The 27,694-nt window shown below is 40.6% G+C and overlaps 1 protein-coding gene across 4 annotated transcripts in view; it reads right to left on the minus strand.

Moving 5' to 3' along the window:
* Positions 1–14,886, minus strand: part of LOC138745369 (OTU domain-containing protein 7A-like) — a 78,455-nt gene extending 63,569 nt beyond the window's left edge. For 2 of the 4 annotated variants that reach the window (XM_069902341.1, XM_069902337.1), the window contains exons 1-2: positions 14,709–14,886; positions 6,828–6,942 (exon numbers count right to left, since the gene is read on the minus strand). The gene's annotated coding sequence lies outside the window, so the exon portion shown is untranslated. Of the gene's footprint in view, positions 1–6,827; positions 6,943–9,671; positions 9,802–14,708 lie in introns of all 4 variants that reach the window. The other 2 variants (XM_069902338.1, XM_069902339.1) reach the window with 2 other exon arrangements.
* Positions 14,887–27,694: the final 12,808 nt, after the last annotated feature.

A 27,694-nucleotide genomic window follows, 5' to 3' on the forward strand; every position in this document is an offset into this window, starting at 1 on the left:
TTGCCGTTGCGACTGGGCTGGTTTTTAAAAAAAGACCAGTTCTCCGAAAAAAAAGTTTATCTGACATCAGATAATCAGAGTTGGACTGGAGGTGGAGGAGCAGGAAGTGTTGAAGAAGTCAAAGGGTTGTCGGGAGACTTGGACAGTTGAGGAGAGTGCACAGTGAAATGGCTGATAAGATGCAATATTGAGAAAGGTACGGTTGTACATTTTGGAAGAAAAATAAAAAGGCAGATTATTATTTAGATGGGGAGAAAATACAAAATTCGGATGTGCAAAAGGACTTGGGGGTCCTCGTGCAGAACACCCTAAAGGTTAACCGCCAAGTTGGTTCGGCAGTAAGGAAAGTGAATTCTATGTTGACATTCTTTTCAAGAAGAATAGTGTCCAATAATAAGGAAATGTTAATATTACACGATGGAATACGGAGATACAGAGTTGTATTCCCCTGGAGAAAAATCATGTCCAACTTGAGGAGGAAATATGACACATTCATTCGAGTGTGGCAACCTTGTCTGAAACGCAGGTTAACAGATCTAATTTCACCCCTTTGGAATAAAGGAAATGAAACAATCTGTCCCACCAGGGAAATGAATGAGATCCAAGAAGTGGAACGTGGTGCAGACAACAGACTCTTGTTTTCTTGTCCCTTACCACTTTTTATTTAAGTACCTGGGGTTTTTTCAGTTTTTCGCAAGGGTCATTGCCCTCACTGGGATTTGTTTTTTTTGTATTTGAAAATTTATATAACTTTATTCTCAGTTGTATTTGGGGCATGGGGGGGAAGAGGAAGGAGTGGGGAAGGAAAAGGAAAAACTGAATCTGTATGTTATACATTAAGTGTTGAAATAAAATGTAGTGTCTGAATCTGACTTTGAAAATCAAAAATATTTTTTAAAAATGTAAAGGCGATGTTGATGAGGCTCTCTGGGGCCTCACTTGGAGAACTGTGCGTAGTTTTGGGCTCCTTATCTTAGAAGATTTATGCTAATGTTGGAGAAAGTACAGAGAAGATTGACGAGGATGACTCCTGGAATGCAAGGGCTAACATATGAGGAGCATATATCGATTCTTCGACTGCATTCATTGGAGTGTAGAAGAATGAGAGGGGATCTCGTAGAAACATTTCAAATACTGAAAGGATTGGACAGAGTAGATGTGAATAAGATGTTTCCCTTAGTGGGTATGTCTAAGGCAAGAGGGCACAGAAATAGAGGAGTGGTTCTTAACCTTTTTATTTCCACTCACATACCACTTTAAGTAATCCCCTATGCTATCAATGCTTTGTGATTAGTTAGAAATTGCTTAAGGTTGAACATGAGTGGAAAGAAAAAGGTTGAGAATCACTGGTCTAAACCCAATAGATACTGACATATTTTTGCTCCTTTGGAGTTGTGACACCGTGCACATAATGAGTCAATTAGGTAGAATTAAAATAGTGGTTTTCAAACTTTTTCTTTCCATCCACATACCACCTTAAGCAATCCTTTACTAATCACGGAGCACTGATGGCATAGGGAATATTTAACATGGTACGTGAGTCGAAAGGAAAAGATTGAGAACCACTGAATTGGAGGGGACCCATTCAGAACAGAGATGAAGAGAAATTTCTTTAGCCAGAGGGTCATGGATTTGTGGAATTCATGGCCACATACAGCTGTGGAGGCCCGATCATTGGGGGAGTTTAAGGAGGAGATTGATGGGTATGTAATTAGCCAGGGTATCAAGGGATATGGGGAAAAGGCAGGAAATTGGAACTTGATGGGGAAAAAAGTTTAGCATGGTGGAGTGGCAGACCAGACTCAATGGGCTGAATTGCCTACTTCTTTTCCTTGAGTTTTTCATTGCATCAGACTTGCTTGCAAACAGAACATTGCAGTGTCCCAAGTAAACTGTGATCATTAGTTCAAGAATTTTCTGAGAACTGGCAGGTTTTCTCTCATCAGCTCCATTCCCTTTACGACTGTTACAAATAATTACCAACAAATAAATGGCGGACTGAATGGTGGCAAAAAAAATTGATATTTGAATCGTTGTAACAGTTCACAGACTATCAATAGAATTAGAAAAGAGCCATGCAATGAGTGTGTTCTTTCACATGTCAGACGATGTGGTGGGGGGGGGGGGGGGGTGGGGGGGGAGCGGCATCATTTTCCTTGAAGGATGTGATATCTCAATCCACTATTGTTTTTTTTTGCCCACTACTGATCATCTCAAAATGTCCTCATCAATTTTTCATTCCTTCCATTCTACTGCTTCGTTTCCACAACTTTTTTGGAAATGTCTTTGAAAATTTCTCTCATGCCTCCCTTTCAGCTCTCCAAATAGCACTTATGCCTTTTTCTATTCCCTGTCCCCACTTCAGCATATTTTGAAAATCATTCTATTTTTGTGCAAGTGGGTATCCACCCTAAACTTTTTGAGAGCAGTGATCCTTGATTTTTTTTCTTCTCTCGGTTTTGTGCAAATCTCTTTTAGAAAGAGAAATGGTAAAACTAGTGTGTTTTGTCATGCAATGTAATAGGATATCCCATTGGTGAAACTTGAGTTTCTTTGTGCATTTGAGCATTGAATTCACCTCATATCAAAATACAGATTGGACTCTGCCATAAATGAACATCAATGGGAACTGGGTTAAAACTGAGACAAGAAAATAAATGTAATTTTAGCAGGTTAGGCAGTATCTTTTAAGAAAAAGTGAAACAAAGTTAAGATTTTAGTTGAATTGTTTTATTGTCATATGCGGGCTCAATCTTAATTTTTAAGAATAGATTGGATAGATACATGGATGGGAGAGGTCTGGAGGGTTATGGAATGGGAGCAGGTCAATGGAACTAATGGAGTGGTGGTCAACACACTAGAAGGGCTGAATGGCCTATTTTCTGTGCTGTAGCATTCAATGAAAGCATTATTTTGTGTGCTATCCAAGCAATTCAACTCCTACAGCAGGTAGTGCAATAATAAATCAGATAATGGTACAAAGAGTAGTGTTATAGCAGTCAAATTGTGTACAGTAAAGAGAGACAAAAACAGTGCAGGGAAAAGAGGTTTGAAATGCAAATTATCTTATATTTCGGGATACGTCGGGTCCTCATTTTCATGGTTTTAACTTATTGGACATATGTCAACCCCCCAAAAGTTCACGATGACTGAGCTGCTGGGCATTATAGCTGAGGGTGATTGTTATAATGGAGGCTCCAGCAAAACTAAGCTAGTGTGAAGTGAGTTTCAAGTGAAGTGATAGAACTTGAGCAATTGTGCTGCAGCAAGAAAATTTAATTATATATGAGAATTTGGTAAGAGATTGGAGAAAGAAAGAAGAGACTTAAAGAAAAAATACCAAAAAGACAATTTTTGATGAGAAGAGGAACCACCCATTGGCCAGAGTTGGAAAATCGCATTGCAGAATGGGTACTTGAACAGAAGCAAGATTGCTCCAGTCACGAGAAATCAATAAGAGCATTTGCACTGAAGTGGGCAGTTGCATCCAGAACACAGTAGCTACAGTAGGCTGGTGCATCCATTTCATAAACAGGAAAAATCTGGTAATACAACAAAAAACAAAAATTCCTCAGAAACTACCAAAAGATCTTGATCATAGAGTTGCAAGTTTTCACCAGTTTATTATATGTCACTTGCAAAAACACCAGTTTGCATTGGCAAATATTGGAAACCTGGATGAAACCCTCATGACAGGAATGGAAAGGTGTGAAAACTGTGCAAACCAGAACTACAGCCATGAAAGGACCAGGTTTACCATGGTGTTGTCGTGCATGGCTGATGGGACGAAGTTAAGACCCATGGTAATCGTCAAGTGCAAACTTAAACCTAAAATAAAATTCCCAGCAGGTATTTTTGTATGCTTTCATGAAAAAAGGATGGATGGATGAAAATGTGTTTCAAAAAAAAACTATGGATAGAATTATGGATAGTGGCAGATGAGCGGAGATGCGAGTGACGGCTGAGTCATTACTGGTGGAGGGGAAGCCACGTTTGAGGAAGGCAGACATTTCAGAAGCTCTGGACTGAAAGACCTCCTCTTGGGAACAGATGTGGTGGAGATGGAAAAATTGAAAGAAGGGGATGGAATCCTTGCAGGGGGCAGGGTGTGGTAATTTGGCTCAGCAAGTTTGCAAATGACACTAAGATTGGAGGCATTGTACAGCAAAGGTTTTCAAACCTTGTAGAGGGATCTGGACCAGCTAGAAAACTGGAATGATAAATGGCAGATGGAATTTCAAGCAGACAAGGTTGAGGTGTTGCATTTTGAAAGGACATGGTAAATGGCAGGGCATTGAGGAGTGCTGCAGAACAGAGGGATCTGAGAATCCAGATAATTCTCTGAAAATGGTGTCACAGATGGATAGGGTTGTAAAGAGAGCTTTTGTCATACTGACCTTCATAAATCAAAGTATTGAGTCTAGGAGTTGGGATATAACCATATAACAGGCCATCTCGGCCCTTCAATTCCATGCCGGTTCACTCAAACAACTCCGCTAGATTCCCCCACCTATTCTCTGTCCATAACCCGTCTGGAAGATGATTGCATTCAGCTACCACTCTAAGTGAAGAAGCATCCTCTAATGTTTCTCCCAAAATTTTGCCCCCTTACCCTCAACTTGTGTCCTCTTGTTTCAACCTCTCAGGGGGAAGAGTCTACTTGTATCTAGTCTATCTATTCCCTTCATCATTTTAAGCATCTCTATTAAATCCCCTCTCAACTGTCTATGTTCCAATGAATAAAGTCCTAACCTCTTCAATCTTTCTCTGTACCCAAGGTATTTTAAGCCAGGCAACATCGTTGTAAATCTTCTCTGCACCCTCTCCACCTTATCTATATCCTTCCTATAATTTGGAGACCAGAACTGAACACAAACCTGGTCTCACCAACCTTAAACAGTTGCAGCATCTCTTCCCAGCTCCTATAAGGGATGGTATGGTAAAGTTTCATAACACATTGGTGGGACCAAATTTGGAGCATCGTGGGCAGTTTTGTTCAACTAACTACAGGAAAGATGTAAATAATATTGAAAAGGTGCAGAGAAAATGTACTAAGATGTTGCTGGGTCTTCAGGGACTGAGTGTCTGGGGAAAGTTAAACAGGTTAGGACTTGATTCCCTGGAGCATATAAGAATAAGAGATTTGATAGAGGTATTTAAAATTGAGGATGATACACAGAGTAAAGGTAGATAGGTTTTTTTACACTGAGAATAAGTGAGATGCAAACCAAAAGACATGGGTTATGAGTGAAAGGGGAAAGTTTAGGGGGAACTTCTTTACACAGAGAATGGTGGGTGCGTGGAACAAGCTGCCAGATGAAGTAGTGAATGTGGGCTCAATTTTAACATTTAAGCAGAATTTGGACAGGTATGTGGATGGGAGAGGTATGGATGGCTATGGACTGGGTGCAGATCAGTGGGACTAGACTAAACAAAAAAATGGTTTGGCACAGATAAGAAGGCCTGAAGGGGCCTGTTTCTGTGCTGTAATATTCTTTGGATGTTATGGTGAAGACATCGATGAGGCCAGATTTGGAGTATCACATGCAACATTGGTCACCTACCTACTAGAAAGATATCAATAAGTTTGATAGTACAAAGAAGATTTACAAGGATGTTACCAGGACTTGAAGAACAGAGTTACAGAAAAGGTTAAACAAATTAGGAGACTTGATTCCCAGGAACCAGAGAATGAGGAAATTTGATAAAATTTTGAAGGATACAGATGGAGTGAATGCAAGCAGCAGACATTTTCCACTAAGAATTCGAGGACATGGGTTTAGAGTGAAAGGTGAAATGTTTAAAGGGAACATTTGAGGGAACTTCATACAGAGTGTGGAACGAGCTGCCAGCTGAAGTGATGAATGCAGGCTCAATTTTGACATTGAAGTGAGTGCATTCACCTCAAAAGTTAAATAAATGGGACCCAACAGTATCTGATAGATGTTTTCGATGTAAAAAAGAAATGGGAACAACAATTCATGCAATCTGGACATGTGAGAAAGTAGAAAAATTTTGGGAAGATCTAAATCAGATATTAAATAAAATAACAGAAAACAATATACCAAAGAATCCAGAGATCTTTCTCCTAAGTAACATAAAAAACAAAGAATTTGGAATTGATTTGGAGGATGCACAAAAAAGATTTGTTAAGATAGCCCTAGCTGTAGCAAAAAAATGTATTATGTCAACTTGGAAATTGGAAGATAATTTGAAAATACAACAATGGTATATAGAAATGAATAAATGTATTCCATTAGAAAAAATAACATATAGTTTAAGAAATAATATTGAAATATTCAAACAAATATGGGAGCCTTACATGAAACACAATAGCGAAAACCTACCGGGGACAATCACTACCTAAGTTAACGGAAGGAAAAGGAAATGAAAAGAATGGACTCAGTGGAATTTCTGGTGTATTTTTATTGAATGACAACATTGTCTGACTGGTTTAATGTATCCTAGATTTTATAACTTAAATGGACGGGAGGGGGGAGGTGGGGAGGGTGGGAGGGGAGGGGGGAGAAAATGACATTGTATATGTGTGAAAAGGAAAAAATGTGTATCATGGTTAATGTGATTAATGGTGCGAAAAATAAAAAAAAATTTTAAAAAAGTGAGTGCATTCATCCTCTCATTGTGCTAAACCCTCATTAATACAGTTTAAGGTTGTACATCGAGCCCACTATTCCAAAGTTAATTTGGCTAAATTTTATTCTCATCTCTCTTCGAAATGTGACAAATATATAAATGAAGAAGGTTCACTATCATATGTTCTGGTTATGTCCTTCTCTTTCCAATATTGGGGAAGGAGGAATTCTTACCTTGTCTTTAGTTCTTAATATTGACTCCAAATCTTTTTCTTGCTCTCTTTGAAATCAGTAGGTCGACAGATTTGATACTGACATCTTCACAATCCAACGTGGTTGCCCTTGTTCCCTTATCATTAGAAAAGTCATAGTAATTAGATGGAAAGATGATGTCCTTCCCATTCATACTCAATTGTTATCTGATACGATAGCATGTTTGACTTGGGGGGGGGGGGGAGGAAAAAGATTAAATGTTCCACTACTGAAATGAATCTTTGTTTCTTTTTGGGGTTTTTTAAATTATTTTCAAAATGTATAAGATTAATTATTTTCTGGTTTATGACCCCATTGGTTGGTTTATTTTTTAAAATTATCAGTAGTGGTCTGTTTGTGTTAAGCCAATAGCCTCTGTAGGGTGGGGTTTGATCAGTAGATCAGTAGTTTCATGTTTTTTTAAAATGTAATATCGATTACAATACCATTTGTATGAGGATACAAGGTTTGTTAATATTCTATTTTATTCTCATGTACCTATGTAGCATTTTTTATGATGAAACTAATAAAAATATTGAAAAAGACATTCAAGAAAAATTAGGTACATGGATGGGAAGGAAATGGAAGGCGGTGCTCCAGGCCATTTCATTTGAGACGAGGCAGAATAACAGTTCAGCACAGACTATATAGAGCAAAGGGCTGGTTCTGTGGCAAAACAGGCTCGCCAGGGCAGATGGACAACTCCTGCTCCTATTTCATATATTCTTAATGTATATACTTACTGTTTATAGTGATCAACACAAGTTTTAATAAGAATACATTGGACTGTTTTAACTTTGAATGTACTTTTCAGTTATCCTTTCTACATCTGAGTCTTCTCTACATTGTACAGCTTTGAAATAATTCTACTTTTTATGTCTTTCGCCTGAACAATTATCTCCACTGTTGGAATCTAGGGGTTAAAACATTATGAAATAAATGATTAATCAATAAGTTTATTTGTACTGCATGAGTCAGGGAAAGAGGAATGTGGCTAAGTGGCTGTCACAGCATGGAGCAAAGTTGGCTGAACAAAATTGGCTGCTCCCAAGATACAGGGAGAGGATATGCATAAAACGATTTAGGAGGAATGCTCAACTGAAGGAGGTGGGAAGTAGCACAGGAGACACAGGCCAGATCAGAACAAAGAATGGCCCGCAAGAATCAAAGGGAATGGAAAACCAGTCTAGGAGGAAGATTAAGGCACGAGGAGGTGTTAAAGAGAACAGCAGAAATTGGCCAGACAGGGACCGTATGGTGATTAGAAATATCTGGGGATGAATTAATTTCAGATCTAAACAACAGGATAGTCTGGCCTGGAGGATTAACATGGGAAGGCTACACCCCAGAAATCTGCAAAACAGGAGATGACTCGTGATAACCCTTATGCAAAAAGATCTAGCAGGGAAAACAACTTTTGTTCTGTGTGATAAGATTGACCTATATAAACTGTGCCAACTGGACAATAGGGGTCAGTCTCGGGGAGTAGCTCACTGGCAGGTGACCTATGAACTAACAGACTGACCCAGAGCTCTGTTAAGTTTTATTCTTGTGCTGTGTAATAAATTGACTGTTGAACCGAATACCTTCTCCTATCACTTCATTCAAAGAACGCGCTGGACTCAGACTACACATAGACTAAATTAAGAGTAAGTTAAAGCCAGAGTCCAACAATTTGGTGACCCCGACGTGATGAAGATGGAGAAGTGACGGAAGAAAAGATACGAAACACCGGTCGATTGTGGTGTGATGATAACAACAAGTGACCATTCAACAGAGGGAGGTAAGCAGACGCCTGTTCAAACGAAGTTCTGCTATTGGCAAAGATAAAATTGTTGGACTCTGGCTTTAACTTACTCTTAATTTAGTCTATGTGTAGTCTGAGTCCAGCGCGTTCTTTGAATGAAGTGATAGGACAAGGTATTCGGTTCAACAGTCAATTTATTACACAGCACAAGAATAAAACTTAACAGAGCTCTGGGTCAGTCTGTTAGTTCATAGGTCACCTGCCAGTGAGCTACTCCCCGAGACTGACCCCTATTGTCCAGTTGGCACAGTTTATATAGGTCAATCTTATCACACAGAACAAAAGTTGTTTTCCCTGCTAGATCTTTTTGCATAAGGGTTATCACAAGTCATCTCCTGTTTTGCAGATTTCTGGGGTGTAGCCTTCCCATGTTAATCCTCCAGGCCAGACTATCCTGTTGTTTAGATCTGAAATTAATTCATCCCCAGATATTTCTAATCACCATACGGTCCCTGTCTGGCCAATTTCTGCTGTTCTCTTTAACACCTCCTCATGCCTTAATCTTCCTCCTAGACTGGTTTTCCATTCCCTTTGATTCTTGCGGGCCATTCTTTGTTCTGATCTGGCCTGTGTCTCCTGTGCTACTTCCCACCTCCTTCAGTTGAGCATTCCTCCTAAATCGTTTTATGCATATCCTCTCCCTGTATCTTGGGAGCAGCCAATTTTGTTCAGCCAACTTTGCTCCATGCTGTGACAGCCACTTAGCCACATTCCTCTTTCCCTGACTCATGCAGTACAAATAAACTTATTGATTAATCATTTATTTCATAATGTTTTAACCCCTAGATTCCAACACCACCCAGAAACCTATCAACATAATTCAAATCTCCATTTCTGAAGAATCATCAAAAATGTGCTCGTTGTCATCTTCCCATCACGCCACTAAAAATACCTGCTCCTGGAAATTAACGCAATAATCCCCAAAAAATCTACTGTTATTATTTCAACCCAGAATTGTCAAATGGATTAGATTCAGAAAATTGTTTGAAACACAAAAGTCTGCAGACGTAAAAACATACCAAAATACTGGTGAAACTCAGCTGTTTTTTTTCCAGAGTCCATCGGAGACAGACAATTTGAGCTGGAGTCCTTCAAGGAATAAGCAGGATGAACCAGAAGCAGGAAATCTCAGGATTCAGACAATGCTGCCTGGGGGAGGAGTCCAGACCAACAAAAGGTGTTAGTTGGATAGAATTTCACTTGTGAATCTGCGTTGAGCACCTTGGCTCTGTCTGCTGCAATAGTGTGGATCTCCCAGTGTCCACCCCATTCCCTTGCTGACATGACTTATGTTCTGCCAAACTGACACCACCTGCAAATTGGAAGAACGCCACCTCATCTTCTGACTGGACATCCTCAGACTGGATGGCATTAATGTACACTTTGACTTTCATTTAAACCCACCCCCCCCTCACTTCTTACCCTGTCACCTTCTCCCAGCTCTGTTTCTCCCTTCCATTTCCTTTCACACAAACTTGATAAATTCTTACCTTGTCCCTTAACATATCCAACTAACACTAACACCTTTTGTTGGTCTGGATTCCTCCCCCAGGCAGCACTGTCTGAATTCTGAGATTTCCTGCTTCTGGCTCATCCTGCTTTAACCTTGAAGGTTCAAGCTCAAAACATCAGCAATGTATGGGTACTGAAAAGACTGGCTGAGTTCCTCCAGAATTTCAGAAGATTATTTTGTCAGTGGATATTTGAATTACAGAAGTAATAATTTCAACATAACCATGGCCTGACATGAACAAAGTTGGAAATAAACATAAAATGCAAGGTAAATAAGCAGTTACACTATTACTACAGGCATAAATAAATGCAACATTTTAAAAATCATTAAATTACCAAAACTTTATTCTATAAGACATCCTTTACATTGCAATTGAGAAATAAAACAAAAATGTAATTATCCAGATTGTCCAATGATTACCATATATATATATATTCATGAAATTGTCAATACCATGTAATAATTGACCCCCCCCCCCAACAATTTTGTTCCAAAAATCAGGTGTTTTTGTATGACCAGGGTAAAAGTTGACCCCCCCCCCCACCCCCAACTTTTGGCTCCACCGCCTGCCAATTTGGGTTCTGGATGCCCCAAAAGCGGACACTTGCCCAGCCATCCACCTGAGGCAAGCTCCGTCCAGTGCTCCCTGCTTCCCTGCAGCACACCTACTGGAGCTCTGGACATCCTTGCACCCAAGTTACTGGTTGTGGAAGAGGGAGAGAGGGGAAAGGAGATATCGGGGAAAAATGGACAGGGAGGGGGCATTGGGGCATATCTAAATGGAAACTGGAGAGGTCGATGTTGATGCCATCTGGTTGTAGGGTGCCCAGACGGAATATGAGGTTTTGTTCCTCCTATTTGAGGGTGGTCTCAGTCTGGCAGTGTATGAGATCATAGGACAGACGTGTCAGGAAGGGAATGGGACAGGAAATTGAAATGGGTGGCCACTGAGAGATCCATTCTATTGCAGCAGAGCCAAGAAGCTCAACGAAGCAATTTTCCAGTTCTGCTTCCAGTCTCTCTGATGTAGATGGGACCACAATGGGAGTAGCAGATGCAGTAGATGATCGCTGAAGATTCACAAGTGAAGTGTTTCTTCACTTGGAAGGACCATTTGGGGTCCCGAATGGTGGCAAGGGAGGAGATTTGGGTGGCAATTGGAGCATCTCTTGTGGTCACAAGGGTAGGTACCAAGGAGACAATTAGTGCAAAGGGAAGAGAGGGCAAGGGAGTCGTGGAGGGAGCAGCCATGCAGTTGGTAGAGAGGGGAATAGGTTGAATCATGTAGTAGATAATGGAGGATGTTGGATGCGGAGGCTGGTGTGGTGGTAGTTGAGGACAAGGGGAATCCTATCCTTGTTGCATCTGGGGGAAGAGGGGGCCAGGGAAGATGTGTGGGTATTGGTGGATATGCAGGTGAGGGCTGAGTTAATGGTTGTAGAGGGTAAAACATGTTGTTTGAAGAAAAAAGACATCTCTCAGGATCTGGCATGGAGGATCTCATCCTGGAAGCAGATGCAAGAGAGATGGGGAAATTGAGAGAAAAGAATGGAATCCTGACAGGGGACTGGGTGTGGAGGTATAGTCGAAGTAACTGTGGATTTATTGAAAATATCTATCGAGAATTTATCTCCCAAGATGGAGACAGAGAAATATGGAAAAAGGAGAGTGCTGCTAGAGATGGACCAAGTGAATTTGAGGTTGGGGTGTATGTTGGCAACAAAGTCGATAAAGTCAGCGAGCTCATCATGGGGCCTTGCCTGTGTAGGCTTGTGACATGGATTGCCTGTGGCATACTCTAATGTGCGCATACTCCAGGAGAGCAGTGAACCAGTGAAGGGCACTCGAAACTGGGAGAGTATCCCCTGCTGAAAGTATCCTCTGTTGAGAAGGAGAAGCAAAAGAGATGACCCTACAGGACAGTGATCTTAGCAATGGACCAGTGAGGGGAACAGCAGCTGAAGGACTCACACAAACTGCAGGCAGTTAGCGACTTGCATTCAAAGGAGTCGAACAGTGTGGGCTTCTGACAATTCACGGTCAATGGATCCACACAGGCTGTGAGCTGTGAGACTTCCTCATGGCAATCAAATATCAGAACCAGGATTCCAGAGGGTGCTGAGGGCCAAAAGGGCTCATTGAAGCATCTCGGGCACTGAAGGCTTCCAGAATCTGGAGTTCAGGTTGCCGATGGTTTCTTCTGGAGTCTGTGTGCTGCAGAGGCTGCAGGAGCACTGGAGGCAAATCCTCAGTGTATCTAAAGGAACTCTCTTTTGCTTTTCTTCCTCTTATTGTTAGAGGTGCTAGACAAATCTCACAATGACTTAACCTTACGGGAGACAAAAGTTGAAGTATCTCACGTATATAACAAATGTGACAATAAGAGGATGTTGGAATCTTTGAAATCCTGTTAGTGACGCAGGTAAAAAAAACAATGGTTCTGGAAGGGGAGTAGAATGAAAACAGGTTGTGGGTGGAGTGGGAAAGGGGACAAATATAGTAGGGAGAAGGGAGAACACAGGTGTCTCCACTGAAGTTACTACCTGAAATTGGATAATTCAACTTTTACATCACAGTGCTGCAGATCACCCAGGAAAATGAGAAGTTAAGCAAAGAAATGGTGGAGGAACTCAACAGGTCAGGCAACATCCATGTTTCCATTTCTCATCCAACATTTCAGTTCTGGGTCCCTCCATCAAGTAATGAAGTGGAGGGGAAGCTTTTACTGGGAAATGCACCTAAATTCATAACTAGGATGTATTCTGTTCTCCAAAGCCAAAATGCTAAGCCAGGCCTACAAAGATTGAGGAGAGGTGGAAGTCAGATCTGGGTGTTATAATACCAGAGGAATGCTGGTCTGATTGGTGTTTGGATAGCATGACATCATCAATAAATGCGAGATATGAAATGATTCAATATAATTTCCCACATCAACTAGATCTTGCGCCACAAAAACTACACAAATCAAAATCTGAAATGTGCTTCAGGTGTGGCATTGAAATTGGAACCTCTTTATATTCTACGTGGTTGTGTATGATAGTAAAATCATTCTGGCATGATATTGCTGAAACTCTGAATAAGAATAACAAAAGTTACCTTCATATGTGACCCAGAGCTAAACCTTCTGGGCAACTTTATGGAAGTGAGCAATAAACTGACTAAATTTAAAATTTATTTTGTTAAAGTAGCCCTGGCTGTGGCCAAGAAGCGTATAGCAATCACTTGGAAGTCTGACTCTCCCCTACTTATTGTTCAATGGGCCGGGGAGTTGTGAAGTTGTATACCCATGGTGAAAATTACTTATAACTTAAAAATAAATGCAATACATTGGTAAAGATATGGCAACCATACTCAGATTATATAGGGGTCCAATTAAAATGTGTTTCTTTAAGGCAAAAAAAAAGTGATATCCCAGAAAAAGGATCATGGGGTGGGGGGGGGGGTGGTTGGGGAGAAAGAGCTCTGACGGTGAGTGGATATATTTTGTATTTATGGGAGGGGGAGAGAAGGGGAGATTTTATTTTGTAAACATTTAATATGTTTAAAGATTGTATGAATATATTTCTGGAAAATGAAAAATTGAATATTTTTTTAAAAACATTTCAGTCCTGGACCCTTTATCAAGAATCTCTGCAGAATTTGAGGTGTCATTCCTCACTTTGGCAGTGGTGAAGGTCAATGTGAGAACAGTAAGGAATTGAAATGGCAGGTCATGTAAACAGAGTGCAGGGGCTCAATGAAATGGTGCTGAGTCTGGTTTCACTGATGTTCTGGAGGCCACAAAGTCCAGCAGATCAAGTACATAAATATCTTTGTTTCACCTGGATGGGTCGTTTAAGTTCCTGAATGCTGGCAGGGGAGAAAGTGGAAGAGCAAGGGTTGCACCTCATTTGGTGGAGGGGAAGGGGAGTCACCTCATGTATATTTTGTTCTGCCTGTGTCTGTAAAGAAAAGCTTTGAATGAGGATTTCTGGCATTCTAAAGTGGAAGGCTGAAGATTTACTCTAATTAACGTCTAATTATTCGACGTTTCAACAAAAACGACTAATTTACACGAAAATATCAGTCATTCAAATACCTGTAGTAACAAATCAAAATCCACTGCCAAAACCATGATGAGTAATTTAAGTTTTTAACTCCCGCATTGCACATTAAACCAGGAACTCAAAGCTTCACATCAAACATAAACAGATCAATAAGACAATCCAAATATGACAATACAATGAAAAGCGCCTCGTCCTTTAAAACAAGAAGACATCGGGTTTTCAGTTGTCATCCTGCTTTAATTCCCTCCCTGTCCACCATTCTGATGGTGAATGATCCGAGGAGGAGTGCTGCAGTGGCCGGGGCTGTCCGCACATCCGCGACAGGCCGAAACTCAGTGGCCTCGAAAACGGACCCGTTTCCATGAAGACAAGACACAATTACAGAAGACTGTGGCCTTTTTCCTCGTTGTATCTCAATCAGAAACAGGGCCAAAATCAACAGGCTCAGAGCATTTGGGGGTTGGGGTTGGAGTTGGGGGGGGGGGTCGGGTCCTTACCGTGGCCGTCCCGCCGTGGGACTGTCCTGAGGGGCCACTTCGGCCACCCGTCACCTCACCTCCGGCCTCCCTCACAAGGACGCCATCCGCCTGCGCGCGCAGCCGCCTCCTTTCGCGCCTGCGCGCCCCGGCCGCCTCCGTTCGCGCCTGCGCGCCCCGGCCGCCTCCGTTCGCGCCTGCGCGCCCCGGCCGCCTCCTTTCGCGCCTGCGCGCCCCGGTCGCCTCCGTTCGCGCCTGCGCGCCCCGGCCGCCTCGTTTCGCGCGGGTGGGTCGTCGCTCGCCTCAGCGCGGACCGGGCGGCGGGAAGGAAGTTTCCCTAATCGGGGGCGGCGGTGGCGGGGAGAAGCTTCCGTTCGTTTTTGTCATCGGCACCCTCGGACTTTGTCGGAAAAGTATCGTCTGGGAAGGTCGATTGGCCGTTTGCAGCCTGGGCAGCTCGGCTTGTTCACCACGGATCACGGTGTCGCGACAAGGTCATTGGGGGGGGGGGGTCACAACAGGCAGGTGGGGGGGGTCACAACAGGCAGGTGGGGGGGGGGTCACAACAGGCAGGTAGGCCTCCAGCCCTCACCAATTCACCTGTCCAGTTGATCAAACTATTTTCCACATGAGTGGTTCACGAGTCCCACCTTCACCCTTCTTGGGCAACATTGACTGAGGTGAAGGAGGAGAACTAAGGAAAATAGCGTCATATCGCAAATTCAAAAAATTAAAAGTCTTAATCGTGCTTTTCATAAAAAGGCTCAATGTGCCTTCAGCCCAAATATTCGTTACAGCACAAAAAGAGGCCCTTCTCGTCTGTGCCAAACTGTCATACTGCCCCATCCCACTGACCTGCACCCATTCCATCGCCCTCCCATCTTTGCACCTGCCCAAACTTTTCATAAATATTAAAATTGATCCCACATTCACTACTTCAGCTGGCAGCTTGTTCCACACTAATGTGAAGAAGCTCCCCTGGCAACATTATCCAACTCAATTATATCTGCCCTCTTTCCATCTTATTGTTACTTTTCTTTATAGGTGGGTGACAAAAACTGCACACAATAGCTAAATTTGTACAACTTTACCATAACGTTTCAACTCCATTACTCAATAGTTCGCTTTATGAAGACCAGTGTGCCAGAAGCTCTCTTATCTTCCTGTGACCCCACTTTCAGGGAAATCTGTTTTCCCAGATTCCTCTGTTTTACAATAGTCCTCCACGATGTACCATTTGTTGTGTCTGCCCTTCCAAAATGCAACAGATCACACTAGTCTCCATTAAAATAAATTTGCCATTTTGCAGCACATTTTTTTAGCTGGTCCAGATTTCTGCAAGCTTTGAAAGCCTTCTACGTTGTCCACTACACCTCCAATCTTTGTGTCGCCTGCAAACTGACTGATCCAATTTATCACATCATCATCTAAATGAGCCATTCTCATCAGGGGGCCACAACACATTTAAGTAAAAGCCTTGTTTTCACCTTTGTAATAATTTTTTTTTATATAGTCAGTAGCAGAGAAGCATGAAAGAAATCAAAACTTGACTGCTTCACAGGGAAGGGGGCCCATAAACTTTGACCAGAGTCCTCAAGGATGCAGAGCCAAAAAAAAGCTTGAGAATGGCTGATCTCGATCATTAACACAGATGCAAACAACAAGGGACCCAGCATCAATTCTGGAGGCACACCATTCATCACAGTGAGAGAAGCAATCATCCACTGCCACTTTCTGGCTTCTCTCATGAAGCAAATGTTGAATCCAGTTGACGAGCTCACCATGAATACTAAGCAACTGAACCTTCCTGCCTAACATCCCACATCCACAGCCTTTCCTTCATTAACTTTCTTGGTAACCTCAAAAATTTGTTAAAGTTGACCTACCATGCAAAAAGCCATGTTGAATATCCCTAATCAGTCCCTCACTATTCAAATACTTGTTTATCCAATCTCTTAGAATTCCTTTAAATCTTCTGTTGATGTCAGGAATAACATGAGCTATTCTCTGGCACCTCATTTTAAATATTTCTGTCAGGGCCATTGCAAGTTATACACTAGCCTCTGTCAAGGCCTAAGGGAATATCTTGTCAGGCCATGGGGATTTATCCACCTTATATGCTTTAAGACAGTTATCACTTTTTTTAAACATTTTTTCATTTTTCCATAAATATTTTCATATACTCTTTAAACTTTTATACATTTCAAATACATATTAAATGTTTAATGCTTGACAAACCTGATTGAGTTTTTCGAGGGGGTTACAAAAAAGGTTGATGAGGGGAAAGCTGTGGATGTTGTCTATTTAGACTTTAGTAAAGTTTTTGACAAAATTCCCCACAGGAGGTTATGAAAAAAGGTGAAGGAATTAGGTATAAATGAGGAGGTAGTGAAATGGATTCAGCAATGGTTGGATGAGAGATATCAGAGAGTAGTGGTAGAAAATTGTTTGTCCAATTGGAGGCCAGTGACTAGTGGAGTTCCTCAGGGATCGGTCCTCAGTGCACTATTGTTTGTTATATATATTGACAATCTGTAAGTAGGGGTGGAGAATTGGATAAGCAAGTTTGCGGATTATACAAAGATTGGTGGTGTTGTGGACAGTGAGGAAGATTACTGTAGATTATAAGGTGATTTAGGAAGGCTGGAGATGTGGGTTGAGAAATGGCTGATGGAATTTAATACAGATAAGTGTGAGGCATTACATTTTGGAAAGGCAAATCTAAATAGGTCATATGCATTAAATGGTAGGCTATTGAGATGTGCAGAGCAACAAAGGGATTTAGGAGTTGTGGTAAATAGTACCCTCAAGGCTGATACTCAGGTAGATGGTGTGGTGAAGAAGGCATTTGGAATGTTGGCCTTCATAAATCGGAGTATTGAATTCAAGAGTAGGGAGGTTATGATGAAATTGTACAAGGCATTGGTGAGGCCAAATTTGGAGTACTGTGTACAGTTTTGGTCACCAAATTCTAGGAAAGATATAAGCAAAATAGAGAGAGTGCAGAGAAGGTTCATGAGAATGTTGACAGGATTTCAAGGTTTGAGTTACAGGGAAAGGTTGTACAGACTGGGGCTTTTTTCTCTGGAGCGTAGAAGATTGAGAGGGGACTTGATAGAGGTGTTTAAGATTTTAAAAGGGACAGACAGAGTAAACATGGATAGGCTTTTTCAATTAAGAGTGGGGGAGATTCAAACTAGAGGACATGGTTTAAGATTGAAGGGGGGAAATTATAAGGGGAACATGAGGGGAAATTTCTTTATGCAAAGGGTGGTAGGTTGTGGAATGAGCTTCTGACAGACGTGGTCGAGGCGGGATCATTGGTTACATTTAAGGAAAGACTGGATAGTTACATGGATAGGAGAGGACTGGAGGGGTATGGACCGGGTGCTGGTCAGTGGGACTAGGAGGGTGGGGATTTGTTACGGCATGGACTAGTAGGGCCGAACTGGCCTGTTCTGTGCTGTAAGTGGTTATATGGTTATATGGTTTACAAATAAAATAAAAAGACTAATTTAACCCCTTTTTCCCTCCCCCACCCACCAATATAAGAATATAACTTTGCGTACCATCATTTCTTTCATAATTCTTTTTTCTAGGATATCACATCTTTACATCCATTGAAGGGTCAGGTTTACAATTGCACCCCTCCATGATCTAAGTATGGTTTCCATATCTTATTGAAAGTCATATTTTTTTTTCTATGGTTATACAACTACTCATCTCTCCAAACCATCGAGCAATAAGTTAGGGAGAGTTGGACTTCCATGCAATTGCTATACACTTCTTGGCCACAGCCAGGGGTATATTAACAAAACAGATTTGAAATGTTGTCAATTTGTTGCTCACATCCGTGAGGATGCCCAGAAGGTATAGCTCTGGGTCTCATGTGAAGGACACCCTTGTTTTTTGTGTTTCATCAATATCATGCCAGAATGATCTTACCTTCACACTCAACTATGTAGAATGAAAAGGTTCCAATTTCAATGGCACACCCAAAGAACATTTTCACATCTTTCAGATTTTGATTTATGTCATTTTTTGTGGTGCAACATATAATTGATATAAAAAATTGTATTGAACCGATCCATTTCTTATATTAATTGTTGATGTCATACTGTTCAAACACCAGTCAGACCAGCATTCCTTTGGAATTGTAACACCTAGATCCGACTCCAACCTCTCGCTCGACCTTTGTTGGCCTGGATTAATTCTTTCACCTTGGAATACATCTTAGTTATTTCCCAGTCAAAGCATCCCCTCTATTTCATTACTTGAGGGCAGGACCATTGTGGGACCCCATCTATATTGCAAGAAGGACTTCAACTGAAGAAATCAGTAGAAGGCTCCATTTGACAGATTATATTTATGTTTTAGTTGTTCAAATGACATGAGTAGCCCTTCTTCATAGCAATCATCTCCAATATTCCTTTCTCATGCCAAATATTTAAAATTCTATTGCCCGAATTCATAGGCAATAGTTCGTTCTGGCACAATGGTGCTTTTAGTGAAATCCTCACGTTTTTCCAATATTCTCATTAATCTCATACCAAATTTTAAGCATATATAAAATGGGGTTATGTGGGTTTTTATTAATTTGGCATACCATTTATAAATGAAATCTTTCGCTGCACTCTCTCTCTTATTGTATGTAGTCCCATTTGGATCCATGAGGGAGAGTTCTATTCTTCGAAAAAGGATGAGAGGAACCTCATCTGGGCTGTGAAATATTTTTTTTAATCCAGTAATCTTAATCCTCCCAAACTATATTCCCACATCAGTTTTTCCATTGCGATTCTAGACATTTTATTATTCCAAAGAAATTGTCTTGTATAACCATTAAGTTTCTGAAAAAAGTTCTTAGTCAAAGAAATCGACAAAGATTGAAAGAAGTACTGCAGTGTCGGCATCACTTTCATTTTCAGACAATTAACCTTTCCAATTAAGGTAATAGGCAGGTCTCTCCATCTTTGTAAATCCTCCTCCATCTTTCCAAGCAAGGGGAAATAGTTAAGTTTATATAAATTTTGTAGATTATTATCTAACATTGTTTTTAAATATTTGATTCCATCCATTAAACTTGTTTTCTTTTCAAGATCTTTCATTATCAAAATTAGTTAATGGCATAATTTCACTTTTTTCAAAATTAATTTTATAACCTGAAACTTTCCCATATTTTTCCAGTGTGTTCTATAATTTGGTCAATGATTTAGATGGATCCGATAAGTATAGCAGCACATCATCTGCAGATAAATTGATTTTTTTGCTCGTCCTGGCCAATTCTGAATCCCTTTATATCTGGATATCTCCTTATAATTTCTGCTAATGGTTCAACATGCCTCTTTGACAGTGGGCACCCCTGTCTATTGGATCTCCTCAAAGGAAAAGTCAATGATATTTGGCCATTGGTTATAATTTTGGCTTGTGATAAAGAGTTTTTATCAAATCAATAAATGTTCAGCCCATTCCAAACTTTTTTCGTACTTTGAATAAGAATGGTCGCTCTAGTCGATCGAATGCCTTTTCTGCATCTAATGGTAGAATTATACTTGGATTTTCTTTAGACTTAGCCAAATGAATTATATTAAATTGTCTGCTCAAATTATATGCAGAGTGTTTTCTTTTAACAAAGCCTACCTGATCTGAATTTATCAGTTTAGGTAGATATTCCCAGAGTCTATTGGCTAGCGCTTTTGCCAAAATTGTGTAATGTGCATTTAACAAGGAGATAGGTCTGTATGAAGATGGTTTTAGTGGGTCTTTTTTTTTGGTAGTACCGTAATAATAGCTGTTGAGGAGGATTCAGGAAGAGTCTTAGTTTCGACAGCCCGATCCAATGCCTCCATAATGAGAGGCATCAAAAGAGCTTTAAATTGTCTGTAAAACTCAGGTGGGAAACCATCCTCTCCTGGTGACATGTGCCTGTAATGCATTCAAGGTTTTTTTGATCTCTGGTGAAGGGGGCATCTAATTCCATCTGATCTCTATCAGTAATTGGTAATTCAATCACTGAGAGAAATTCATCTATTTCAGTAGAAAACCCTGTCAAGTCTGATTCAGACAGTTTTGTATCGTATTGTTTAACAGTATCATTGATTTCCTTCTGATTATATGTTAATTTGTCAGGCTGTTGAATTGCATTTAGCATCCTTGATGTCTCCTCTGCCTTTAATTACCACGATAAAACTTTACGCGCACTATCTCCCAATTCATAATACTTCTGTTTTGACTTTTAAAAAGTTATTTTTTCTGTTCTATATGTTTGTAAAGTATATTTCAGTTTTTTAATTACCAATGTTTTGTATTTTTCTTTCGAACTCATTCTCTGGCATTCTTTTTCAAATCTGTTATTTCTTTATCCAGGCCATTGACCTCCTTTATTTTTTTCATATATGAAATTATCTGTCCCCTCAAGTAATCTTTTAATGTATCCTATATTAGAAAACTATCATTAATAGAGGGCCTATTTGTTTCACAAAACAATTTTATTTGTTCCCTGATAATATTAAAGAAATCTGTCCTTCTCAATGGTGCAGAATTAAGACATCATCTATATACATTCTCTTGCTTCTCAGACAGTGTTATCGTTAAAGTCAGAGGCACGTGGTCAGAAAGTAGTCTGGCTTGATATTCTGTTTCAACCACTCTGTTTTTCAATTATGCAGACATTAAGAGCAAGTCTATTCTTGAACCTTTGAGTCAAATGAATAATCGCTTGCCTGGGGTGGGGGGGGGGGGGGGGTGTAACGTTTCCCATACATCTATCAGGTTTAAATCTTTCATGAAAGATAGAATAGCTTTCACAGCTTTTGCCTTTGTCAGGTTCCTTTCTGATTTATCAAGGACAGGATCCAAGCAAAAATTAAAATCTTCTCCAATCAGTAAATTTGTCTGTCCTCTACTGTTTTTAAGAAGACATTTTGTATAAAGGATTCATCATCAAAATTTGGAGTATAAATATTCGTGAGCATCCCAGGTTCTACATATATCTGACACTGTGCCATAACAAACCTTCCCGTTGAGTCAATGGGTCTGCCTTCAACCAACACAAGTAATTTTTTATTTATTTCTCACTTTAGTGTTAAAAGAGGAGGACATGACTTGTCCCACCTAGTCCCTTTTCAAATTTGTAAGGTGTGTTTATTGTAGAAAAACTATATCTGCCTTTAATTTTTTTAAGTATGCCAAAACTCTTTTTCTCTTTATATACCCATTTATCCCATTAATATTATAACTGATACATTTTAACATTCTATTCATATTTACATTTGTACATATTCATTAGACCCTTTTGCTTATTTATACAGTGAAGTGATTGTCCCCTTTTATTGCCCCTGCTCTGATGATGATGTAATCAAGAGATCCAGGAAATTAGCAAAAAAAGCCCATGGTACTGTCCGAGGAAAAACCCTCCCCTTAGCTTCCACGCCACTTTGAAAAAATTCTCCCTCTCCGGCGCCATTAATTCCCTTAAGTTGGAGTATCTACCCTGCTACTATTTTACTAAATATTTTCTCTCTGTAGGGCTCTCTGTATACTTTTCAATATTACCTTAAATAATTTATAATGGACAGTTCAAAAATATAACTATCGTTTTACTTTTTTAACCGATTTTTCACATTTACAGTTCATTTTGTCTTTGTTCTTGTTCTTTCTTTTTCTTCCTTCTGGCATCTATTTTTGGGTCTCCTTTTCAGTTCTTGTTGAAATTTCTCTACTTCCTTTACTGTTTTATAAAATCTTTGGGGTTCCTCTGTGACATCGATCCTGAGCGTCGCTGGATACAGCATTGCATATTTTATATTCCATGTTCTTCATTGTATTTTAGCATTGTCAAGTTATTTTCTTTGTTTTACCAAATTAGCATTTCAGTCCTGAAAGAATAGTACCTTTCCTTCTTCCTTCTCGACAGAGCCATCATTTTCCCTGACATAGTCCATTGCTGCTCTCAATGTTGCCTCCCGATCCCAGTAACTCAAAAATCTTACCAGGACTGGTTGTGGTCTTTAGTCCTCCACTCTCCTGGGGCTAAGGATCCTATGTGCTCTCTCAATATTTTTCCTTAAATTTTCCCATTTCCTGCACTTGTGTGATCCACTCTTCAAAGAAATTCAGTCAGTCCTTCTCTCAGCCTGATGATTTGGACAATATTTCTGCTGAAATTTTCCATGTGGTCAGTTTTGTTTGGCAGCAGTTGTTTCCACTTGTTTGTATTTTCCTCCAGGGTTTTTAATTATTCTTAAATCGTTATCAGGTTGTTTACAACCTGGCTTACCTGAGTATTCAGGTCTTTAATTGCCATTGCCCTATCACTGTTATTTTTTTGCCATCTCTCTTAGCACATTTTCCACCTTGGAGAATCATTCACTAGAACATCTATAGATTCTATCAATTTTTGGAAGTCCTGTGTCGATAACCCACTTCCTTGGGTTTGTGCCGACATCATGGCTGCACCTTGTTCACCGCTCCCTTGTGGATTTTCTGTCGATGATCTTGGCAACTTTTGAGCTTCTTCAGTTTTATTTTTCTGGGTCTTGTTCTTCTTACCCATCAATCTTTTATCCTTCAAAAATTTTTTATTTTGATCACTTTAAATCATCTTTTAATCTATCTTCTCGGAGAGCTCTTCCAACCTACGTCTGTCTAGGTCCTCAGCATAGCCATTCCCTCTCTCCTCCTCCTCCTCCTCTTTAAACTGTATAGGTTCCATGGCCTCACTGCTTGTTTGCCTCATTACCTGAGTAAATACAGGTGCAAAAGACCCATTTAAGATCTCCACCATCTCTTCTGACTTTATACATAGCTGACCACTCTGATCTTCAAGAGGATCAATTTTGTCCCTTATTATCCTTTTGCTCTTAATATATCTATAGAAGCCCTTAGGAATTCCCCTCATCTTGTCTGCTAAAGCAATTCATTTATTCTTTTAGCCCTCTCCATTTTTTTCCTGCATTTTTATACTCCTCATTTGATCCTTGTTGCCTACACCTGCTAGAAAAACGCTATGCCTGTTAACTTGGCCTTTAATCCTTAGAGGCACATACAAATTCTGTTCTCTCAAAATTTCACCTTTGAGGGTCTCCCACTTACCTTACAAATCCTTGCCAGAAAACAACCTAAGGCAATCCATTCTTTCTAGATCCTTTCTTTCCTCAAAATTGGCCTTTCTCCAATTTAGAATCTCAGCTTGAGGACCAGACCTACCTTATTCATAATTAACAAAACTAATGGCATTATGATCACTGGACCCAAAGTGTTCTCCTATGCATACCTTTGTCACCTGTCCTGCCTCGTTCCCTAATAGGATATCCAGTGTGGCACTCTCTAGTTGGTGCCTCGATATCTTGATTCAAAAAACTTTGCAGAACACATTTGACAAATGAACCCATCCAGCCCTTATACAGTATGGGAGTCCCTGTCAATGTGCAGAAAGTTAAAATCACTTTATGTTTCCTGTATCTGTGTGCTATCTCACTGCAGATTTGCTTCTCCAATTTTTGCTGACTATTGGATGATCTATATGTCCTCATTCATATGGTCATACCTTTCCCATTCCTCAGTTAACCTGAGTCCATCCTGTCAACACAGATGTGATATTTTCCCTTACGAGCAATGTCAGTCCTCCTACTTTCATCCCTCCCACTTTATCGCGTCTGAAACAATGGACTCCCTGAACATTGAGCTGCCAGTCCTGTCCCTCCTGCGATCATGGCCACAATGTCATAATTTCATGTGCCAACCCATGCTATAAGCTTGTCTGCCTTTTCTACAATACTCCTTGGATTGAAATCAGTGCACCTGAAAACATTATTTCCACCACACACAAACATTTGATTACTGCCTTTATATATAGTTTTAACATAATCTTTTTCCTCCACTATCAACTCTAGCACTCTGGATCCCATCCCCTTGCAAATCTAGTTTAAACCTTTTGGAGCAGCACTAGCAAACCTTACCCCAAGAATATTAGTCCCCTCCCAGTTTAAATGCAAACTGGCCCACCGATACAGGTCCCACCTTACCTGGAAAAGAGTCCAGTGATCCAGAAATCTGAACCCCTCCCTCCTGGACCATCTCTTTAGCCACATGTTAGGCTGCATTATCCTCTTTCTAACTTCATTAAGGTGCAACTCTATCCTAGAGGAAAGCAAGCACAATTTGCTGTGGGAGAAAAAGAATGGTTGAAGTTTTGAGCTTTTCATCAGGGCTGAGGAATGTGCACAGGAGTAGTATAAAGCAGACAGGGTGAGGGGGATGAGGCAGGGCGCCACATGGGATTGGCCACATGGGATTGGCCACATGGGATTGGTCACATGGGATTGGCCACATGGGATTGGCCAACCAGAAGGAGATGAAATAAGATGGACAGATGGCAAAGGTAGTGAGAGGCAAGATAAACAAATGAGCCCGGTGGAGGAAGCTGGGTGATTAGAAGACAAAGGCTGCCAGTATTGGGTAATGTAGGCAGAGAAAATGAGAATGGTGCCGTGAAGAGAAACCAAATGGAACTAAAGGGGAAGCGGAAATGGGGTGGAGATGCCAGATACCAGGGGTTTTACTGTACGTGAAATTTGAGAATTCTATGTTCATAACATTGGACTGCATGTGAGTTATTGTTCCTCCAAGTTTGCATTGGGTTTTGTTCTGGGATTGGAGAAGGCCCAGGACAGACAGGTCAGTGTGGAAAGAGGAGTTAAAATGGCATGTAACCAGGGTATCAGAATAGCCATGGTGGACAGAATGCTCTGCGAAATGGTCCCCAAGACTTCATTGGTTATCACCAATATCTTTGGCTTGGCTTCGCGGATGAATATTTATGGAGGGGTATGTCCACATCTGCTGCAGGCTCATTGGTGACTGACAAGTCCAATGCGGGACAGGCAGGCACGGTTGCAGGAGTTACAAGGGAAAATCACCAATATAGAAGAGGCTTTATTGAGCAATATATTGAGGAACTATCAAGAGAAGAAAATTTGAGAAAATAACTGGCTCAAATCTGAAATAAAACTGAATGTGAGAAACATCTGTGGACAGAGAGTGGAAGTTTTTCAGGTGCAAGACATTTAATCAAAAAATAGAAAAGAAAGAATATAATTTTAAGTTGTCGAGAGGTGGAAGGAGATGGGGCAAATGGAATATCTGCAATACCATGAGACTAGGTCAAATCAGTTCATGGAAAATTTGGAGGCTGAATATACTTTGTATTCAGAGGAAGATCAGCTGTATCAAAGGAGAGAAAGTCTGAGCTGATGACAAGTAGATGACTGGCATAATTAGCCAATTCTGATACAGACCTTTCCTGGACCCACAACATCTCAACAGGGGCACCTGCATTTTCTCAGGAGGTTGAGGAGCGCCTATTTTGACAATATTTTACAGGAGCACATTTGAGAGTGCCCTGACTGGCTGCAATATTGTGTGGGATGGTAGCTGCTAAGTGTCAGACCAGAACTCACTACAAAGAATCATCAAAATGGGCAAGAAAATCACTGAGGCCTCCCTTTTCTCTATTGATGACATTCACCAGGAGCATTGCTCAAATAAGGCTAAAAGAATTATTGAGGACATTTTCATGGAGCACACAGTATCTTTGACCTGCTACCATCAGGGAGGAGGTACAGGAGCATCAAAATCTGGTCTACCGGACTGAGAAATAGTTTCTTCCTGCAGGCTGAGAGATTGATGAACAGTATCATGGAACCAAATAAATAATTCCATGTATTTATTTTAAATTGTATCTTTATGGAAATGTGATTATTATGTGAGCTCCTGTCATCTGAAGTTACTCTGATTTGTCTGGTTGTTTATGTACTGTCAGATGATAAATTCAAAACAGCAGGTTATCTTGAGTTGGAACATTTAATATCAAATCCAATAGGTTGCAAAGTGTCCAAATGGAAGATGGGCAGTTTTCTTCAAGGTTGTTTTGTGCCTCATGTAACAATGCAGGAAAGGGGTAGAGAATTAAAGCCTCTTCTCTATTTTAACAAATTAAACTGGCATACAGGTTCTCACATGGTTATTCAATTAGTGGCCAAAACATGATAGAATTCTTCATTTAAATGGAGACTCAAGTAGTAGAATCAGAAACTGGGATTCTGAATTTGAGCAAAAGAAGTTATCAAGACATAAGTAAACAATTTAAAATTTTTAAATTTAGATATCCAGCACAGTAACAGGCTGTGCCACCCACTTAACCTACAACCCCCAGTATGTTTCAAACAGTGGGAGGAAACCCGAGCACCCAGGTAAAATCCAGACAGACAAGGGGAGAAACTCTTGACAGACAGCATGGGATTAAAACCCTGGTCCCAATCACTGGAATGTAACAGCCACTGTCCTAACTACTACGCTAACCGTGCAGAAACATTGGTAAGGTTTAATCTAAATCAACTGTTCTCAACAGGGGCCACACAGCCCCCCTGAGGACTACAGCACATTTAAGAGGCTAAACACACAATGTCGTGATATATTTTCTCCTTGTACAATATTCCCTACCTGTGTGCTGTTGTATGTATGTGGCTGGCCCGCTCACAAGTGACTCATCTCCTAAGTCTCCTCCCCTTATGACCTCCATTCTTGTACCTGGATCCGGGCCAGCCAAAGTCTTGTATTTATTAAAGCCTATCATTCCCCTGCTCTTGACTTAGTGGTTATTGATAGAGCCTATCATCGCTGAGGTCATATCCAGGCAGGGGATGGCAAAAGGGAACCTGGAGTACTCATTTATGATGTTGAGGAAATAGATATTCTTGTTGGATGAGGGTAGGGGCCCCTTGAAATCGACTCTAAGTCATTTGAAGGGGTGTGTGGCCTTGATGAAGTGTGCTTTTCAGTTGGAAGAACTGCGGCTTACATTCGGCACAGACCCAGAAAAGTCTGGTCATGGACCTGACATCCTCAATAGAGTATGGAAGGTTCCGAATCTTAATGAAGTGGAACAATCTTATAACTCCAGGGTGGCAGAGGTCATTTTGGACTTTGCCAGGGGGTGGGCTTTATCAGCA

Source organism: Narcine bancroftii, chromosome 11 (genome assembly GCF_036971445.1).
Source record: "Narcine bancroftii isolate sNarBan1 chromosome 11, sNarBan1.hap1, whole genome shotgun sequence".
Taxonomy (NCBI): Eukaryota; Metazoa; Chordata; class Chondrichthyes; order Torpediniformes; family Narcinidae; genus Narcine; species Narcine bancroftii.